Genomic DNA, 22,128 nt, shown 5'->3' with positions numbered 1-22,128 from the left:
AAGAACTAAGAATGTGTTTTTGGTCTATGGAGGTAAGGAAGAGCTCATTGTAACGGGTTACACCGATGCTAGCTTCCAAACTGACAAAGATGATTCTAAGTCCCAATCAGGTTACGTGTTCACAATAAATGGTGGTGCTGTTAGCTGGAAGAGTTCCAAGCAGGAGACGGTGGCCCATTCTATGACAGAGGCCGAGTACATCGTAGCTTCGGAAGCTGCGAAGGAAGGTGTTTGGATAAGGAAGTTCCTTATTGAGCTTGGTGTGTTCCCTAATGCCTCTAGCCCGCTGGATCTCTACTGTGACAACAGTGGAGCCATTACGAAAACCAAGGAGCCAAGGAATCACCAGAAGAGCAAATACGTTATGCGGCGATTTCATCTCATTCGAGAGTTCATCGATCGGGGTGAGATCAAGATATGCAAAATACACACGGACCTGAACATTTCAGATCCGTTGACAAAACCCCTACCACAGCCCAAGTATGAGAGGCACACAAGAGCAATTGAGAGGCAGTGGAAGCCTGCTCCTTGGTGTGATGAGTGATTGCCAGCACGTGGAGTGGACTAACTGTGTGTAGTCGCGACTCTATGGAGATTGCGCTAGTTCTTGGTCTGTGGTGTGCAGGTACACGGATGGCGCGGTGGCAGTGAGGTGGTTTGGACAAGAGCGAGGCGCGTGCCGAAGCACCATGCGGCGGCGTTGCGGTGGCAGGGAGCTCGACGACCATGCAGTGGTGCTGGAGGCCCGACTGGACGACCGTGCAGTGGAGAAGGACGACCCAGATGCTTGGGCCACTACTGGGCCGCATTGTGATCCACTCCTGGCGCCAAGGCGGGACGGCGTGGAGTTTGTTGGTGGCTCGGGAAAAACCAACGGCTGGGATGCGTCGATGTCGGCCAAGTCGGAGAGAGATGGCGATGGCGTCTGGATGACGAAGGCGCTAGGGTTCCGACGGGAGGTCGGACATGTGGCGACATCGGGCTTGGCGGGTGTGCCGAAAACATCGCGCGGGAAGGTTTGGCGGTTCCTCCAAAATCGCCCCCGAACTCGGTTTCGACAGTTTTCCCAAAACTGCCCTCGTGAAGATTCCAGAAGGACGCGTGGCGACATCAGGACGATTACGTCGGGCCGAAGCAAATATCTTCAAGTCGTCGCGGCCGTTGGATGATCTTCAGTGTATCTTTTCACGTTTTGCCCCTACGGGCCTTCTAGATTAATTTTAGCACTTGGGGGTATTTTAGTCTTTAGAGGAAGACTTGGAGGGGAAGAAAAGGAAGCCAGCAGGGAGTGGGTGGCGGCTCCCATTCAAAAAAAAGGAGGAGCCCCTCCTCTCCCTGTGTTGCGCTGGGAACAGAAGCCAGAGAACATAAACCAGGCACCCTCCTCTTCTCTCACTCTCATGTTGTTCCTCCCTCTCCATCTCTAGGGTTCAAGGGATGGATTCTTGAGTTTTTGTACCGGAATTGATTGGGAAAGGAGGCCCTTCCCTCCTTGCGCCCTCGTGGCTTTTGGATTGAAACAAATTTCATGTCCTTTGGAGCTCTTTGTGTTTGGATCATACGATCTCTTGAGTTCTTCGTTTTGGGGTTTCTTCCACTTGTTGCTGTGGTGCTTGATGCTCTTTTGTGCAACCTGAATCATCCTAACCAAGTGCTAAAACCCATATACGTTGTGAGCCTTCAAGAACACAATTTTTAGAAAACCCCGAAAACACCGTTCTTGCTAGGTTCTTCTTCGATTCCTCCCAAACCATGGAGTGAATCGTCGATTCCCTCCGTGGACACGTTCACAAGTCCTTTGTGAATGTGCCTACAAAGTTTGGCGAGGTTTGAATATGATTTGGGCACTCGATCATCGAATTTTCTAAAGGGCACGGGCTAGAAAGCGTTTCTGGACTCTGCTTTTCCTAGCACCGGATGAACCGACGCTTTCAAGTTGCATGCGTCGGATCAACCGGTGAGTAGGCTATTCTGTGGTTGGGTTTTGGTCCTTTGGCTCGTTGCACCGGTGCTTATAATCCATTGAGCATTGGATCAACCGGTGATCTTGTCCTAGCCATTTTGGTACATCTCTGGACAACTGCACCGGCGCTTCTTCAATGCACCGGTGTATATGCATCGGTTAAACCGGTGCTTGCCGGTGTTTGCGTCGGTTCAACCGGTGCCTGGTTTTCTATCCTGGTGGTCTCTCGGGTGAAATGCACTGGTGTTTCCCCAATTGCTCCGGCGCTGGTATCATCGGATCATCCGGTGCTTGACATTTCATCGCTGTTGTATTGCGTTACACCGACGGGTAGGCTTTTATACACCGGTTCAACCGGTGCTCTTGTTTCTCTGCTGCAGGCTCTGCTCACCGGTTAAACCGACGAGGTGCCCCTGTGCACGTCGGTTCAACCGGTGTGTATACCGTGCGTTGTTTGTTGCGCTGCGTTTTGGTGTTTGCCTCCGTGTTGGTTCTCGTTCGTTCCTAGGGCTTTCTTGTGTTGGTGTAGCTTCTCCATAGTTGCTCCTCGCTGTGCCTAGGACTCCAAGGTTGGGTGTGCTCTTTGGGAGTAAGCCGAAGTTTCTGATCGCGAGAATTTTTGATCGGCTCCCATTCACCCCCCCCTCTGGCCGCCTTTCTCGGTCCTACAATTGGTATCAGAGCCGGGTTGGTTTCTCTATAGCCTTCACCGGTTCGAAACCATTGTGCGACCATGGGTTCTCCCGGCAAACCCCCGATTTTCGATGGAACCGATTATGACTACTGGAAGGTGCGCATGCGTGCCTATCTCCTGAGTCTAGGTTCCGAAGTCTGGGAGATTTGCGTGGACCCTGATTACGTGAACCTTGCAGTCCACACGACCGAACTTCAGGTCAGGAGACATGAGGTCAATAGCAAGGCGTACAACGCTCTCATCGCATGTCTCGCTCGCCCTGAGTTCGATCGTGTCAGCGACCTTCTCACAGCCCGGGAGATTTGGGCACGGTTGGCCAATTTCCATGCGGGAACCAACCATGTCAAGTCTAGGCTGTATGAGACTCACCGGCGGGAATATGAGAACTTTACTCAGTTGCCGGGTGAGAGCATCGACACCATGTTTAGTCGTTTCCAATCGATTGTGAACAAAGTGCGTGCGAACTAGCCACAGGGCACCCAAACCTACTCCGATCATGAGAAGGCTATGAAGCTTCTCTATGCTCTTGATCGCAACGTCTGGGAGGTGAAGGTCCAGACTATCATAGAGTCTGCTGGCTATGAGACCCTCACCGTGGATGAGCTTTTCATCAAGCTCAAGGCTTCGGAGGTGGAGAAGCTCTCTCGAGCTAAGATGGAAGGCAATCATGCTGATGCCTCCGCCTCCAAGTCGATGTCCCTGGTAGGCAACTCTGGAGCTAACTCTGACCCTTCTCTTGGTGGTTTTTGCTTGTCTTCTCTTGTGTCTGTGACAGATGAGCAGTTGGAGGAGCTTGCACTGATCATCCACAAGTTCCAGCGAGCCTTCAACAACAGACAAGCACGAGCGAAGACCTGCTTCAACTGCGGCAAGACCGGCCACTTCGCCGCCGAGTGTCCCAAGAAGAAGAGTTCCAGGGAGGAGGACGACCGCTCCAGGCACGAAGAGTACCGCGAGCACCGCCACAAGCACAAGAGTGGGCACTCCCACAAGAAGAATGGCGGACGCTCCAAGCAACACCACGAGCGAAAGAAGAACGTCGGCAAGTACAAGAGCAAGCAGGCATTCGTCACCCAGAGCGAGGATCACTCCTCCACCAGCCAAAGTTCGACGTCATCATCCTCATCCAGCTCCAGTGACTCTGACTCACACCACCGCGGCGAGAAGAAGCGGAGCACCAAGAAGAAGGCCACAGAGGGCTTCACTGGCCTTTTCCTCCATGCTGGGAAGGCGGCCGGTTTCTGCACCATGGCCATCGACTCCGATGCCGATGGGACTCCTTCCACCACGGCAGAGCCTGTACTTCAGCCAGAGCCAAGCTTTGAGGACACTCGAGGCCTGGAGAACATATGGCTCATGGACTCCAGTTGTTCGCGCCACATGACCGGGAGTCACAGATGGTTCTCCAGCCTCACCCCGACGAAGGACAAAGAGTACATCATCTTCGGGGATAACAGTAGAGGAAAGGTACGTGGAGTTGGCGCTATTCGGATTTCTGATGACTTCACCCTGAGAGAGGTTGCACTTGTTGATAAACTTGGTTTTAATCTGCTTTCTGTTTCGCAACTTCTTGATGATGGGTATGAGGTAAGCTTCAAGAGAGGTTGCTCGCATGTTCTTGATTCCAGAGGGGATTTAATTTGCAACATTGTTCCTCTTGGTCGTGTGTTTCGCATTGACTTCTCTGGATCTTCTTCTAGCACCTCTCACTGTCTGGTGACTGGTCAGTCTTCTGAGCTTTGGAAGTGGCATAGGAGACTTGGTCACTTGAGCTTTGATCTACTAGTTAGGCTCAGCTCACTTGATTTGATCCGAGGATTGCCCAAGCTCAAGTTGGATAAGGATCTTGTTTGTCACCCATGTCGTCACGGGAAGATGGTTTCCCTTCCGCACCCACCTGTGAATCAGGTGATGACATCGCACCCAGGTGAGCTTCTTCATATGGACACCGTTGGTCCTGCTCGTGTGCACTCTGTTGGTGGGAAGTGGTACATTCTTGTGATCGTTGACAACTTCTCTCGGTACTCTTGGGTTTTCTTCTTGGAGACTAAGGATGAGGCCTTTCAGTACTTTCGAGACCTTGCCTTGAGGTTACAGAACGAGCTTCCACATGCCATGAGGGCTATTCGCAGTGACAATGGCTCTGAATTTAGGAATGCTCGTTTTGATGACTTCTGTCGTGGCTTTGGTCTTGTTCATCAGTACTCCTCACCTTATGTTCCTCCATAGAATGGCGTGGTTGAACGCAAAAATCGGACTCTTGTGGAAATGGCCAGGACGATGCTCGATGAGCATAGGACTCCTATGCGTTTTTGGGCCGACGTGATCAACACCGCATGTTATGTTGCCAACCGCATCTTCCTTCGCTCTTTCATGAAGAAGACTTCATATGAGTTGCGGTTTGTTAGACAGCCCAAGGTGTCCCACCTGCGTGCTTTTGGTTGCATATGTTTTGTTTTGAAGGAGGGAAATCTTGATAAGTTCGAGTCTAGGAGCTCTGATGACATTTTTCTTGGCTATGCTCTTCAATCTAGAGGCTATCGTGTTCTTATTCTTGAGACTAACCGAATCGTCGAAACTTGTAATGTAACCTTCGACGAGTCCACTCCTTCGTCTGCTTCTGTGGAGTGTGCAGGTGACGATGAGTTTGGCCAGGACATCTTCGAGGATGAGGATGAGCCTGAGGCCTTTGAGGGTGATGATGGTGTCCCTGCGCCGGCTGCAGGTCCACTTCCTGTGGACTCGAGTTCTGACGACGACGGCGGCCCGCTCCCCACAGCTTCGACTATGGCCGATCCACGTCCAGCTCAAGGTTCTACCTCCAGGACCCATGCTGAGGGCGGTGGCGAGGTGACTTCACCTCAGCGAGTACACCACGAGCCCTGCGGGATCATCCTCCAGAGAGGATACTTGGGGACCTTCACCGAGGAGTTCAGACGCGGTCGAAGGTTACCTCTATCGCTTTCTGTGCTCACTCTGCATTTGTAGCCACCTTTGAGCCCAAAGATGTTGGACACGCTTTATATGATTCTAACTGGGTCAATGCCATGCATGAGGAGTTAGAAAACTTTGAGCGAAACCAAGTCTGGGTCCTTGTAGAGCCTCCACCAGATTGCCACCCTATAGGTACCAAATGGGTTTTCAAGAACAAACAGGGTGAGGATGGGATGGTTGTGAGGAACAAGGCTAGGTTAGTAGCTCAGGGTTACAGCCAGCAGCAGGGGATAGATTATGAGGAGACCATTGCTTCTGTAGCTCGTTTAGAGGCCATCCGGATCTTTTTAGCCTTTGCAGCTTCGAAGGGGTTCAAGCTGTATCAGATGGATGTGAAGAGTGCCTTTTTGAACGGGTTCATAGAGGAGGAGGTCTATGTGAAGCAGCCTCCTGGCTTTGAGAGTCCCAAGTTTCCAGACCGAGTCTTCAAGCTTCAGAAGGCTTTATATGGTATGAAACAAGCCCCTAGAGCCTGGTATGTGAGGTTGAGAGCCTTTTTGCTTAAACAGGGGTTTGTCATGGGATCGGTAGATAAGACTTTATTTCTCCTCAGGCGTGGCGCTGATTTTCTATTGGTTCAGATTTACGTGGATGATATTATCTTTGGTGGCTCCTCTCACTCTCTTGTTTCTAGCTTTTCTGATGACATGAGCAGGGAGTTTGAGATGTCGAAGATGGGTGAGCTTCAGTTTTTTCTCGGGTTGCACATCAAGCAAACCCGGGATGGTACCTTCGTCCACCAGGCCAAGTACACCAAGGATATGCTCAAGAAGTTCGACTTCGGGGACCTCAGACCCATGCCGACTCCTATGGGCACTTCTACGGCGCTGGATGAGGACACTGAAGGTGTTGCTGTGGACCAGAAGGAGTACAGGAGCATGATCGGCTCGCTCTTGTACTTGACTGGCCACTAGACCCGACATTCAGTTCGTGGTCTGTCTCTGCGCGAGGTTTCAGGCTTCTCCGCACACTTCTCACAGGAACGCTGTGAAGAGGATTTTCAGATACCTTCGATACACTCCTGAGTTTGGCCTTTGGTACTCTTCTTCCCCTTCTCTTGCGTTGGTTGGCTTTTCTGATGCTGATCATGGTGGGTGTCGGATTGATCGCAAGTTGACTTCAGGCACCTGCCAGTTTCTTGGAACTTCTCTTGTGTCTCGGTCTGCCCATAAGCAAACTAGCGTAACCCTTTCCACCACAGAAGCCGAATACATTGCTGCTGCTAGTTGCTGCTCCCAGATCCTTTGGATGAGACACACTCTCAGTGACTATGGCCTAACCTATGGCAGAGTTCCTATTTTCATTGACAGCACCTCAGCCATAAGCTTAGCGAAGAACCCCATCCTACATTCTCGCTCCAAGCATATAGACATGAGGTTCCACTTTCTGAGAGACCACTATGAGAAGGGTGATGTCGAGCTGACCCATGTATCCACTGACAATCAAGTAGCCGACATCTTGACCAAGCCCCTAGAACAAGCCACCTATGCTCACTTGCGGGGAGAGCTTGGCGTGTGCTACCCATTTTGAGTTGGGTAGTTGTTTCTGTAGTTTAGGATTGGTTTTCCTTTCTTCTTTGTTTTTTCTTGCATTTTGTGTACATACCATTTTTGCATAGCATTTGCTCATATGCATTATAATTGCACCAGCTTCTCATGTATGATATCTGCATTTGCTTGTGCCTTGTGCTATGCTATGAGTTGTATATATTCTTTGACCATGTGTAGCTAGCTCCTTTGAATTTGTTGTGTATTGGCTGTGAGCTTAGCTGTTTTATTCTTTGAAAAATCATGAAACATGGTCACCTTCAGGATCTGCTACTAGCATGTGTAGGTTTGTATGCTTATGCTATCTTGTTCATGCTTAGTGGCTAGGTCCTTTGCTCTCATATGCAACAAGATGCCCTCTTTTGCTTCATGGTTGTTTTTGCAAACTCAAACAGTTGGTATGTTATAATTGATATTCATTTTCAAAAGTCCAACATTTGGTATATCATGCTTTGCTATGAGTGAAAAGATCCAGGTGGGATTGCTTGCACCACTGATCTTGTTCCGAGACTGCTTCTCTGAAGAACTTGGACAAGGCTGTGGATGACTGAGAGTGTTGTCTTAAGCTTCTGATGGTCTTTGACCTAGGCTTGGCACATTCGCTAAGTTAAGCACTTGCAAGTTTTCAACCCTTGGCACCACTTCTTGTTAAGAAATCAAGAGTTTTTAGTTGCTTGAGTGGCAGTTGCTGTGATATGCTTTGGTTAGCTCACCTGTATGTTCATGCTAGCACTAGCATACTTGTTTACCTCCTAGTATGCTAGGTCCTTTATGGTGATGCTTTTCTTTTACAAATGACAAATGCGTGCTCATGATCTGTATAGACATATTCTTATGAGCTTCTTCATGCATTGTCTTTGTATATGCACCCTCACATGCTGTGCCGTTTATACCCTTGCAAATGCTCTTGTTCTGTACCTGGAAGCTTTTTAGGCATGCATGCTTGCACTTCATGACATATTTCCAAGGGGAGCATCTAGACAGGGGGAGGTACCTTGGTGTGTGCCTTGTCAACAAGGGGGAGAGATTGTTGTTTGGTCTCAGGGGGAGAGATTCAGTTTCTGAGTATGCACACATCGGGGGAGAGTTGCATAGTGGGGGGGAGCTGCATTTCAGGGGGAGTTTTGAGCTTTGTCATGCTCTTTGCTGGTTGTGTTGAGCCTTGCCTCTTTCTGGAGGGACCAGCTTTGCACATACTTGGCTGTGTTGAGCCTTGCCTGTTTTTCTTGAGGGGTCAAGCATGTTTTGGAGTCAGTGCGTCGAGCCGTTGCCCTTGTCTTGGGGGCTGACTCTTTTGGCTTTGCTATTTTCAAGTGATCTTTTCTGGCTTTCATTCGCTTTTGATCACTTGAGGTAGCTCTCTTTGTTTTCTATTTCTTTTTCGGTTATCTTTTTCTTTCACCAGTGCCCGTGTGGGGTGTGGTGTTGACAATGCACTCATCAAGGGGGAGATTGAGAGGCAGTGGAGGCCTGCTCCTTGGTGTGATGAGTGATTGCCAGCACGTGGAGTGGACTAACTGTGTGTAGTCACGACTCTATGGAGATTGCACTAGTTCTTGGTCTGTGGCGTGCAGATACACGGATGGCGCGGTGGCAGCGAGGTGGTTTGGACAAGAGCGAGGCGCGTGCCGAAGCACCATGTGGCGGCGTTGCGGTGGCAGGGAGCTCGACGACCATGCGGTGGTGTTGGAGGCCCGACCGGACGACCGTGCGGTGGAGAAGGACGGCCCAGATGCTTGGGCCACTGCTGGGCTACGTTGCGATCCACTCCTGGCGCCAAGGTGGGACGGCGTGGAGTTTGTTGGTGGCTCGGGAAAAACCAACGGCTGGGATGCGTCGACGTCGGCCAAGTCGGAGAGAGATGGCGATGGTGTCTGGATGACGAAGGCGCTAGGGTTCCGGCGGGAGGTCGGACACGTGGCGACATCGGGCTTGGCGGGTGTGCCGGAAACATCGCGCGGGAAGGTTTGGCGGTTCCTCCAAAATCGCCCCCGAACTCGGTTTCGACAGTTTTCCCAAAACTGCCCTCGTGAAGATTCCAGAAGGACGCGTGGCGACATCAGGACGATTATGTCGGGCCGAAGCAAATATCTTCAAGTCGTCGCGGCCGTTGGATGATCTTCAGTGTATCTTTTCCCATTTTGCCCCTACGGGCCTTCTAGATTAATTTTAGCACTTAGGGGTATTTTAGTCTTTAGAGGAAGACTTGGAGGGGAAGAAAAGGAAGCCAGCAGGGAGTGGGTGGCGGTTCCCAGGCAACAAAAAGGAGGCACCCCTCCTCTCCCTGTGGTGCGCTGGGAACAGAAGCCAGGCACCCTCCTCTTCTCTCCCTCTCATGTTGTTCCTCCCTCTCCTTCTCTAGGGTTTAAGGGATGGATTCTTGAGTTTTTGTACCGGAATTGATTGGGAAAGGAGGCCCTTCCCTCCTTGTGCCCTCGTGGCTTTTGGATTGAAATCAATTTCGTGTCATTTGGTGCTCTTTGTGTTTGGATCGTACGATCTCTTGAGTTCTTCATTTTGGGGTTTCTTCCACTTGTTGCTGTGGTGCTTGATGCTCTTTTTGTGCGACCTGAATCATCCTAACCAAGTGCTAAAACCCATATACGTCGTGAGCCTTCAAGAACACAGTTTTTAGAAAACCCCGAAAACCCCGTTCTTGCTTGGTTCTTCTTTGATTCCTCCCAAACCATGGAGTGAATCATCGATTCCCTCCGTGGACACGTTCACAAGTCCTTTGTGAACGTGCCTACAAAGTTTGGCGAGGTTTGAATATGATTTGGGCACTCGATCATCGAATTTTCTAAAGGGCGCGGGCTGGAAAGCGTTTCTAGACTCTACTTTTCCTACCACCGGATGAACCGACACTTTCAAGTTGCATGCGTCGGATCAACCGGTGATCTTGTCCTAGCCGTTTTGGTACCTCTCTGGACAACTGCACCAGCGCTTCTTCAATGCACCGGTGTATATGCATCGGTTAAACCGGTGCTTGCCAGTGTTTGCGTCGGTTCAACTGGTGCCTGGTTTTCTGTCCTGGTGGTCTCTCGGGTGAACTGCACCGGTGTTTCCCCAATTGCTCCGGCGCTGGTATCATCGGATCATCCAGTGCTTGACGTTTCATCGCTGTTGTATTGTGTTACACCGACGGGTAGGCTTTTATACACCGGTTCAACCGGTGCTCTTATTTCTCTGTTGCAGGCTCTGCTCACTGGTTAAACCGACGAGGTGCCCCTGTGCACGTCGGTTCAACCGGTGTGTATACCATGCGTTGTTTGTTGCGCTGCATTTTGGTGTTTGCCTCCGTGTTGGTTCTCGTTCATTCCTAGGGCTTTCTTTTGTTGGTGTAGCATCTCCATAGCTTCTCCTCGCTGTGCCTAGGACTCCAAGGTTGGGTGTGCTCTTTGGGACTAAGCCGAAGTTTCCGATCGCGAGAATTTTTGATCGGCTCCCATTCACCCCCCCTCTGGTCGCCTTTCTCGGTCCTACAGCAATGGGTATTAGATACATTCTGGATTAACTCTAGTGCAAGTGGGAGACTGTTGGAAATATGCCCTAGAGGCAATCATGTTTTCTTGTATTCATGGTTAATAAAGTGTAACTTGAATATTCATGGATGACAACTTGTATTGATTAATGCTTATGTGAAGTATTTGTGAAACTCTATACTTGTATGAATATTCTAAAATGTTCCTAGTCGGAGTTCATGTGAGGACACACATGAATATTAGAACAGCACATGTATTAATTGATTGACTACGTTTCACAAGCCATGGACATGGTGATGTCAAACTAATAATATGGGCTCATGTGAGACATTAGATTAAACTGACCCAACACGAGATGATGACTTCTCATTACACAATATGTACGCTGTGTCCCAAGACCTGAGATCGTCGTATATACTTAAGATGTGAACCGACTTACTTAGGAGCCATCAAACGATGCACCATAATAGGGTAGTCATAAAGGTGGCTTTCGGGTCTGTCAAGAAGTATGCTGTGAGACATAGTCGGTCAAGATGGGATTTGCCCCTCTCTACAAGAGAGAGATATCTCTGGGCCCCACGAGTGATTTGGATCAGGAAATGCATTGTCATGCTGGGGTTAAGAGTTAACCTAGGATTCCGAATCACAGCATACTCGTCGGATACACCGCAACCATTGCACCTCCACACCACCTCTCGTAGCTACGCCGCTCCATTGTCACCCTCCATCTAAGGGTCAGGCCAATGGAGAGGGGACTAAAGGTGGCGGGAGAGGCGCAGACCAAGGCTCACCGAAAAACAACGATCTCCCCTTCGATGCTGATGGAGCCACCTTTGAAAGCACATCCGGGCTCCCATGTACCACCATCCAACACTGTGCAAGGGGAGGAGACCTCACAGGGGAATGGTGGCAGAGTGGAAACACCAACCCGGCATAATATTTGATGGCACCACAAGCAGGAAGAGCACCGACGGAGCAGAGGCGCCAAATGAAGGACACCCGCGCAACTCACAATGGAAATCTACAGCTTCTATAGGCCTTGCACCAGAACTGACACCGGGAAAAAGAGAACGAGCGCACCGGCTTCATGGAGGAGCAATCAGCTATGGCACTGGGTGCAAGGAAAAATCGACGCCGCCTCCAAGAAGGGGAGTGGCACCCGTAGGTGTCACCGACGTCGACAAGACCAGCGCAATGCCGGCCATAGGATTTCCTTGGCGGTTTCCCGCGTCCACTGTCACCGTCAGACCTGCAGGTAGGGGAGCACTGCGACAAAGCCTCCAACGAGGAATGCAGCACTACAAGTGTCGCCATTGACGGCCGGCACGAAGCCAGGCAGGGATTTCTCCCGGTGCTCCCACAACCACGAGCCTAGTAGGTGAGCTCAACGCTGTCAGCACAGAGGGCACAGAAGCTCGAGGGGATCTGGTCGCTGGCGACCTGCCGAGCTGGCTCCATTGACGGAGCTGAGCGGGGTGACCGAGCAAATCGGAGCCGCAAGAGCCCCGCGCCTGCACCCCCTTCCCCCACCCACCACGCCAATGGTGACCAATGGCAATCCGTCGGCCTGGTTCCACCGGTGGAGCGGAGTGGGGCGGCCGGGCAGACACCAGGCCCGCCGGAGCCCTGCCCCGCACCCACCTGGGCACCGGCACTGGGGGGCGCAAGATCCGGCCGAGGAGGAGCCGGATCTGCCCGCCATGGCGACCTTGAGCTTGTGGGAGGGCAACTCGTGGAGGGGGGCACCGCCGTCCCTGGATCCGACCGAGGAGGGGCCGGATCTCCCCGCCGGCGACTCGCAGACCCGCTCCACGCGTGGAGCGTACAGCCATGGCGACCTTAAGCTTGGGGGAGGGCCAGCTCGGGGAGGGAGGGGGACGGGGGTGAGTGGACGGAGGCCTCGCCACCACCGTCCCTGCGCCCGTGCGGACTTCCGGCGGCGCGCTCCGATGGCGGTGAGGTGGATGGACGGGAGGGGGAGCTCCTCTGGAGAAGCGGCGGCGATCCACCCGAGCCGCCTCTGGGGGCGACGTGAGCACGGGGGCGGGGTTGGGGGGGAGTCTCTGTTTGTTCTTTGCGTGATCTATTTATTGAAGTTGTCTTTGCTCATAAGTTCAGTATATTTTGGTTTCATAAATTTAATTGGTTTGCTATAGCATTTCCTCGACCATGACACTTCCTGACCAAAGAACGTGCGTAGCTTACCTTCTTGCAATGTAGATGCTTTGAGATGTTTCAAGGTGCTGGTCCATTATAATTTATTTGTCCATTGCCTACATGCTGACTGACAACATCATGTCCAACAGATAATTTTTTTCTTCATTTTTACCACTGAAAATTTCTATTTTTCTTATTGCAGTACAACACTCACTATGATTACCTCAGCTTTGTGTTATGTTTCCACAGGTATCATGTGACCAATCAATGAGACCAAGATTGACATATTCTTCATCACCCAAGTTAGTTGATGGTTTGCACTAGCTGAAGTTAGCCTTTCCTTTGTACAAGATTTGGTTAATTTATCCATCCTTTGTATGGCTACTGTAATACCTGATCGATTGAGATCATTTTCACAATGATTCCACAGTGATCTGTATTCAATACACACGTCCTAATTAAGTCGCAAGAATCTCTCCGATATCCGTTTGGATTCTTTGTCATGTATATTCGTATTCTTCCGTGCATTCCATAATCAGGGAGGAAGAACAGAGAAGATAGGCTACCACAGGGGAAGAAACTAGTTTCTGATTCATAAATATGCTAAGAGCTACCGGGTGAGTAAACGCAGTTTTATCGAATTAGTTACACGTCATAGGCTGCCATTCACAACACCGGCCGCCAAAACAGCAAATCGACAAAACAGACCTGCGCCGTGAGCCGTGACTCATTACCACGTAGATCAGAAGCGAGCGCCGCATTAGCGCGCCAATATTCCTAGTATGTCTACATAACGGCACCTTTCTCAGCTCTGCACGCATAGCTGGCTATATGCGAGAAGGTGGAAATGACCTTCAATTTCCAGGTTTAAAGATTTATTAATAGTACAATCATATTTATGGCATGTCGATTTACTACATGGGTTTAAATGCAATTGGAGTGTGGTGACTAGGATAGTTTTCATAACATTTAATAGTGCCGCTATGTAGGATATTTTGCTGATTTGGCAATGCAATTAAAGAGGAGAGAGAGGAAAATGCCAAGAAATTAACTGGGTCTCATGCAAAAAATAGTTTCTAGCACAAAAACCAAAGTGTAAGAAACTAAAACCCATTGGGATTGATATCACAAATACCAAGATAGAATTAAAGAACGGGGAGGAAGGGGATTGGTAGGGAGAGGAGAAAGACCATTTGAAGAATTTATTTTGTAACCACAATTACAAATTATGCATTGCAAACTACACTTTCATAGGCGGTGTCTATGTGACATGGCATGTCATAGATACTACTACATATAGTTTCTTGGTTGGGAATGCCCTAAACGACATCCTCAAATATGAGCTTGGAGATGTGACTGTCAATTGTTTCAGGTGAAGAATGAGCAACGTAGCAGTAGCTCCTAGTCACATGGAGAAATGTCTGCTTGGTCACCCTGCTTATAGCGTCGCAGCTCTGAAAAACACACTGAGCCAGCTCTTGCATCTCCTGATCTACTTGCTATTCTAAATTCTCAGTGTTCTCCGTGGTTGTTCCATTCTAGTTGATCTTAAATGTTTTTATTTAAAAAAAGAAAAGTGAATTAGTAGAGTTCAAGAAAGGACATAACAATTTTATGATGATGCACGCGCATACCTGAGAAAGAATCCTAGAGCCAAGTTTGCTGCAGATGGAATAGGTAAGCTTCTCAAACTGGGAATACTCAGAGAGCTTCAGATTCTTGTTGGCTAAACAGTGTCTCCCTGAGCAGATCTCCACTGTGCGAACTAACAATAGTGCTGTGTTTCCTTCACATGATTCATGGCCACCGTTCGAAGTCAATTCCGTCAGCCATGTCTTCCATTGCAACAGCAAAAAAGGATGAATTCATCATCATTTTTCCATCATTTGTTTCAGGACAATTTTATTTAAAATCCTCATCATAAAACCATAATTAGAGATAATGTGCCAGAATTTACAGCTTCATGGAGATTGTCAGAAGAATCTTTTCCAGGTGCAAAGAGATCGATCAGCTCACGAAGTGCATTAAGGAGGCCATTCTCCATCGTCGGATACTTCCCTCCACGCCAGCATTCAACACATGTACATTGTTCACTTGATTCAGATTTGGGATCAGCAGAGTCAACAACAAATTTACTAGCTACTCGCCAGGGTTGCATACTTGCATTTGAATTCTCAAAATAAAAAATAACTAGTATAATGCTACGCCCAAACCTTCCAGCATACTTTCAGTAACATAAGCGTTGATGCTCAGGAAGCAGGAAGAGATGGCCTGGGCCATCACCGTTGTGCGCGCCCATCCCAGACGCTCCTCCGCTCGGTGTGGTTCGAAGATGTTGGCTGCTGCCAGGAAGTAGGCTGTCACAGCGCTCTGTGGAGTCACCCCATACATTTCAAGATTGTTTTTCTCACACCACCTGCATACAGGATAGATAGATTCACACGTAAGTAGATAGCTTGGGGACAGAGCTGGATGCAATGCACATGGAGACCGGCAAGAATTCAAGATTGGATCAGAGGAGTTTCATCACCTTTTGAGGCCCTGCAACTCGTGCCGGCACTGTCTCTGGAAGTTGCTGAAATCGGCCTTTGCCAACTTAAGGAACAAATCGTTGTTGAAGAGATGCATCCTATAACATACAGAGTTAATCGAGTGTACCGGTGGAAAGATTTGCAGAAGTTCAGAGTTGGGAAGTAATTATGCTTGGAAATATAAGTACCTGTGAAGAACATTCCCGATCCACACATTGTCACTGCCTGTGAAGGACCTTCCCGATCCACACATTGTCACTGCCACCGTACTGCTCCAGATACATCCTCGTCTCAACGCGCGGCAGATTTGCCTTCCAGGGGAAGTCAAGGCCGTAGGCGACCTCACCGGGCAAGCCCGAGGAGATGATCCACTTGTCGTTGAGTTTGCCGGAGGCTCGCCTCTTCTGAAGGAATGCGGAGCTGTAGGCCTTGGCCCACTGGATAACAGCATCGTCACCCGGGAAGGCGGCCTGGTCAGCAGCGCGGTACAGGTTGTACATCGCGCTCAGCGACTGGTTGGTCTGCCCCAGGTACACCACGAACTCGCCATCCTTCATCTTGAAATACTTTAAGGCCTCTTTATATATGCACATCAATAATCCAAAGAGGAATAATTAAGGATCAGAAATGTTGCCGAATAATACTGTAATTAAATCTGTAATGACAATGCAGCCTGCTTAGTAGTAGAGACTGGGTAGCCGTGCTGCCGGAGGAGACGGAAACCCATGGCCGTGTCATCGATGTCCACCACCGTGCAGAGCCAGGTAAAACCTATGCCATCATCACTCTAGTGCCTATTCAAGATAGGGGGTAAATTAATAATTACCCGATCGAGTAGAAATAATGATCCTAGACATCAGCGGCCATTTGAGTTCAACCTGTAAGCGTAGTCTAAATAACTGTCAATTTCACTCCTGAAGTAGGAGGATAAGCCCAACCGGTCGACAACCCATAAGCGCTCGTACAACTCCATGGGGTAGGTAAAGGGTGCTGAAAATGAAGTTATGGATCGGAAGAGAAAATGAATTATATTACTACTTTTATGCAGTCAACAGATACTACTTGCAGGCTGTAGCCTGTAGCTAAAAAGAGATGTCTTTATTCGTTCACTCTACGCACCTCCCCCGTTGAACGTGTTGACGCTGTCAGTAAGGTACTCGAGGCATTTCTTGTTGCCTGTTTGCATAAGAGCATAAGCTGTCGGAGCTGCTGACGACAAGAAGGAGCCATCTGGAGACTGGAGTTTGAATAACCTGTCCCAGTCTAAATCTAAATCTGGCATTCCCTCTAAGCTAAGAAGCAAAGCTGTTGGGACGGAGTGCAGTAACTCTTTAGTAATCCTACAGGTAAGATAGCCAAACATTTTGGTTAGCTAGAAAACCAAAATTATTCATGCTGCTTGGAAACCAAATTATAGATGTAGCTAGGATTCCCACAACAAATGTTATGGTTAAATATGAAAAGCACCGGTTAAATATTGTTTTTCTGGTTACCGGGTGCACCCTCTTTTTGCATGAAAACTACCAAAAAGAATCCGAAATATATTAACCAATAAGCAGATGTAGTTATCGTACTTAGCGAGTTTTAGATCTCTTTTCGCATATATGTCTTGCAACGTGGGCTCATCACAAGGTATGTCAAGGCATATATCCTTAGCCATCTCTAGCAGCGTTGGGAAGATTGTCTCAAAACCAGCCAGCATCCAATTCTCATCGTCCTCAGGTAGTCTCCTTATATTTTCATGGATAAACGACAGTCCTACACAACGACAGATCAAGTTCATGCCATTACTTTGTGAGGTGACTACATTAACATAAAGAATATTAGCTCGATTAAGGAAATTCACCAATATAATAGTTAATTGATTATATACATATATTCCTGGATGAAGGTAAATGTTTTAGATTTTGATTATTACTTATTAGACAAACAATTAAAAACTGTACCTTTGTTGCACTTGTCGCTATGAACATTCCAAGTTTTCAAAGCGATGATGCAAGCCAAGGTGTTGATGAGCCGGTCTTGGACTAAGAAGAAGGCGCCATCGCCCCATGAGCCATCTGGGAGCTGGTTCTTAGCGATCCACTCGATGCATGAGGGAAACTGCAGACCTTCTCCACCGTCTAGCTTTCTCACAAGCGCGATCCATGCCGTGTCATATGGGGAGACACTTATATCACTGCCGGCCACCGACCTCAAAGCAGCTCTGATGGTGTCGATCATTTCGTCGATGTGTCTTGGCTCACCCTTTAATATGTAAATCTATATCGCTGGAAGAAAGCGAGAGCATCCGGCGCCTCAGCACTGCAAGCTCGCCGTGTGGCTTCCGCGCCGTCGTGGCCAAAAATATATACAGAGTGGAAAAATGCAATACCAAATATATACGAGAGTGGAAAAATGCAATACCAAATATATACAGAGTGGAAAAATGCAATACCAAATATATACGAGATATATCTTTCAAAGAAAAAGGCTTTTTGAAAAAGACAATTGATTTAGGTCCCTTTGATCCACTACTGTCCCCTCTGGATATACACTATAAAAAATTATAATTTATAATGGTGTTAAATGAACATAAGTTCATTGCAACGTTGATACTGTCTCCAGTATAGCTGCTACTAGCGATATATATAAAAATATACTATATTTATTGGTATAAAGTTATTGTGACTTCTTGGTTAGTGACAGCAACATGATCAATGGGATTAACAATATAATAATTGTTACTATATATATACAACGATTTAATCTCATATATTCAAGTGATGATGGACTTGAGAGGTTGAACATGCTATGTTGGAAACATTAGAAGATCAAGAGAACACCCAAGACGTCAAAGAAGAAAATTGTTTGAAGTCCGGGACAAAGGAAGTTTGGACTGGACAAGTCCTTGCCAAAATACAATCATCAGATATTATTCTAATATGCACCGTGGTAAAGTGCACCAAATACTTAACTTGAGCCTTAACTAAACGCAGGACCCACCAAAGCATTTTCTGCAGAAAATGCTCGAAGTCCCGTTACACACTCTCGATGTTTTATTGTTGATGTACACCAGACGACGCTTCATTGAAGCAAAAAAATTGCAAAGAGGCGGCGCTCGGATGCGGCGAGCGGGACACGAGGATGCGCCGAAGAAATGTGCAACAAATTAAATTAATACTTAACTGGAGCCTTAACTAAACGCAGGCACCCATCCACCAGAGCATTTTCTGCAGAGGTGCAGATCGAAAATGCTCGAAGTCACCGTTCTCGATGTTTTGTTGGTGTACATTGGACGCTTCATCATTGAAGCAAAAATTGCAAAGAGGCTGCATATCGGTGCAAGGCCGGGTGTGAAGACGATATTCCAGTGACACAGGTTCAGATGGCCAATAGTAGCTAGTCCAACAGGCAACAGATATGATAGCTTAGCTTTATTAGTGCCCACTACATATTTCGGTGTGTTGGTCACTACTATATATATATATAGAGAGAGTTAAATACACCAGCGGTCCTCGAACTTGTCCTGAGGTACCACTTAGGTCCACGAACTCGCAAATTCGAAATCTGGCACCATGAAATTGTTAAGTTGTGCCACTTATGTCCATACCCCTTGACATGGCATGAATATATGCAAAAAAGCCCTTGAGTTTTATCATCTTCTATATCTAAGTCCTTCGGCAGGCCTGCCTCGCCTGACGTCGCGCGCCGCTCTCCTCCGGCTGGCCCGCCTCGCCTGACGCTACGCGCCGCTCGCCTCCGACCGGCCCGCCTCGCTTGACGCTGTGCGCCGCTTGCCTCCGGCCGTACGCTGCCCGCCTTCCCTGACGCCGCCGCTCGTCTCCGGCCGCGAACCGCCCACCTTGCATGACGTCGCACGGCGAGGCAGGTCGGCCGGAGGAGGTAGATATAGAAGATGGTAAAACTAAAAGACTTTTTTGCATATATTCATGTCATGTCAAGGGATATGGGCCTAAGTGGCACAACTTAATAAGTTCATGGTGCCAAATTTCGATTTTGCGAGTTCGTGAACCTAAGTGGAACCTCGGGACAAGTTCGAGGGCCGCGTATGTATTTAACTCATATATATATATATATATATATATATATATATATATATATATATATATATATATATATATATATATATATATACATCGATAAACCAACCATATGGCAAGTATCTCTGTGTGTGTGTGCACACACACGTACTAGATAAATATTTGTCCCGTATCGGTGAGTTGGTGAGAGGCTTGAGAAGAGGAGGAGGTTGCGAGGCCCATGGGTCAGATGGCCAGCAGCTACCTTGCAGGCATGCAGAAAGCCGAGGTAAAAAAACCTTTATTACAATAGCCGACAAGAAATCTATCTATTATATTAAAAAGTGAGTGTTAAGAGAAACTACCATATTCGCCGAGAGGGTCTAGAATTCCCACGTTAATCTAAAAAAGAGAAGAATTTACACTGTTGGATTTTATTAAGATCTAACGGCTCACATTCACCGAGAGGATCTAGAAATTTTCGCATTAATCTAAAAGAAAAGAATTTGCACCGTTAGATTTTATGAAGATCTAACAACTTAAACTAAGTCAAGAGTCCATATCAAATAAAAAAATAGCTAATTTCAAAATTTAAAAATTAAGAAAAATAGAACAAGACCAAAGAGTGCATGCCGAATACTATTAGTAAAAATAGCTAAATTCAAAGTCACAAAAATAAGGAAAATTCAATTAAATTTAAAAAAAAAGAAAACAGAGGTGAATAGTACAGGACCAATCAGTATACCATCTAATTATATGCTTTACTTTCATCGCAACAGCAGAAACTTGAGCGTTTTGGCATGGGAGGTCACGCGAGAGACAGTAGTAAGCTGAGGGATATCGGTGAGTTGAGTCAAGGGGGACAAACATAGTGTTACGAGAAGCCACCATATTCGTCGAAATGGACTAGAAATTTTCACGTTAATTAAAAAAGAGAAGGATTTGCACCATTGGCATTTATGAAGACTAACGGTCTAGACTAACTCAAAGAGTTCATGTCAAATACGAGTAATAAATATTTAATTTTGGAATTAAAAAGTTAAGAAAATTTAGAATTGACTAAAGACATCTTCCCGAATACGATTTGTAAATAAAAGAATTCGAAATTAAAAAATAATGAAAAGAATTAGGACTTGATCAAAGAGTCCTCGCCGAATACGATTAGTAAATAGCCAGATTTAAAATTTCAAAAATAAGAAAATTAGGACTTGATCATACAGTCCAATACAATTAGTAAATAACTAAATTTGAAATTAAACAAATAAGAAAATTAGCACTTGACAAAAGAGCACATGTCTAATGCTATTAGTAAATAACTAAATTTGGAATTATAAACACATAAGGAAATCAATTGTTGATCAAATAATAATAAATTGATAGTTCGATTTCTATTGAGTTTGGGAACCAAAATACGTATGTAAATAGATCGTGTAGAATAAAATTATTTAAGCTATATTTAGAAATATGGCTTGAGAAATTGCCACACTAATAAAAAAGTGATAGACAATATTAACTTTATGATAATCTAATAGTTTAAATTAGACCAAAGATTTTGTTGAATAAAATTATAAAGGGGAAGGCTATAACTTACTAGCTTGCAACAGTGAATATGTAGACCCAGTTTACGGTACTTGTTGGGAAAAAGGTGCATCAATCGTCAGATATTACGGGAGCATGCATGCATGGGCTCTAGGTATTGGGAATTGGAGAACAAAGAAAAGAAAGAAGATTATTTGTTTCTACTTATATACTGAACTACTCATCTAGGTATTCTAAAACACTGCCAAAATAGGTATTTTGGTCCCAACTTTATTCTAAGAGTCCAGTTCGTCCCTCAACTTTCAGATAGGCCAATATAGTCCCTCAATTTTTATTTTAGGGCCAAACTCGTCCTCATGCAGGTATTATACTTCATAATAACATGAGATAAATGTAGAAAGTCAGTTTTACCCTTGGTTTTTTCTCCCCCTCAATTTCACTATTGTATCACTGTTTGCTTAACTTTCCACAACATTTTCTATGACGGTACGTAGTTATGCAAGAAGTTGCTTTAATTTTACTCTCCATGCGTCTGCAATACAATGCGATGCATGGGTAAATAAAATCCTATGTTCCAAATTAAACATTTGGATGTTCCACAAAAGTCTATGGTAAATAAAACATTGCAGTATTTAGAAGGGCAAAGGAGCCAAGGTTAGAAAGGACTTTTTGCATAAATTTTATATTATTATGGAGTATAATATCAACACAAGGACGAGTTTGACTCAAAAATGAAAGTTGAGGGACTATATTGGCCTATATGAAAATTGAAGGATGAAGTTGACCCTTAGATCAAAATTGAGGATTAAAATGGCTATTTTGCCAAAAAAAAATATGAGGACAATTTTATATACCCGGTCATAAAAACTCTCAAAGAAAAAGGTGCACCACCAGTCAATTTTTTTAAAAAATATTATATTCTTGCCAAAAATAATTAATGCAATGTAAACATGAGGCACTAGAAAAATACAAAAAATACATTTAGTTTTCCAAATAAATGCGATAAAATATGACAGATGAGAAAAGGCATAAATGGTTTAGGCCATCTAGAAAAATAATTATAATAACACAATTTGAAAACATACAAAATGAAAAAACTAGCTATACGCGCTATTTGCGTGGGGCACCTCGTTAATTACCCTGATGGGATCGCTGACGTCGCCAGCACCGAGCACGCCCGGGTAGGGCATGCTGAACCT

At 46.7% G+C, this 22,128-nt stretch overlaps 1 pseudogene; it reads right to left on the bottom strand.

The window, feature by feature from the left end:
• Nucleotides 1-14,531: 14,531 nt before the first annotated feature.
• Nucleotides 14,532-22,119, bottom strand: LOC120654977 (annotated as a pseudogene).
• Between the last annotated feature and the right edge of the window lie 9 nt (nucleotides 22,120-22,128).

This window comes from Panicum virgatum, chromosome 1K (genome assembly GCF_016808335.1).
Source record: "Panicum virgatum strain AP13 chromosome 1K, P.virgatum_v5, whole genome shotgun sequence".
NCBI lineage: Eukaryota > Viridiplantae > Streptophyta > Magnoliopsida > Poales > Poaceae > Panicum > Panicum virgatum.
The sequence above is the reverse complement of the archived record's forward strand: the minus strand, read 5'-3'. Positions and strand labels throughout refer to the sequence as shown.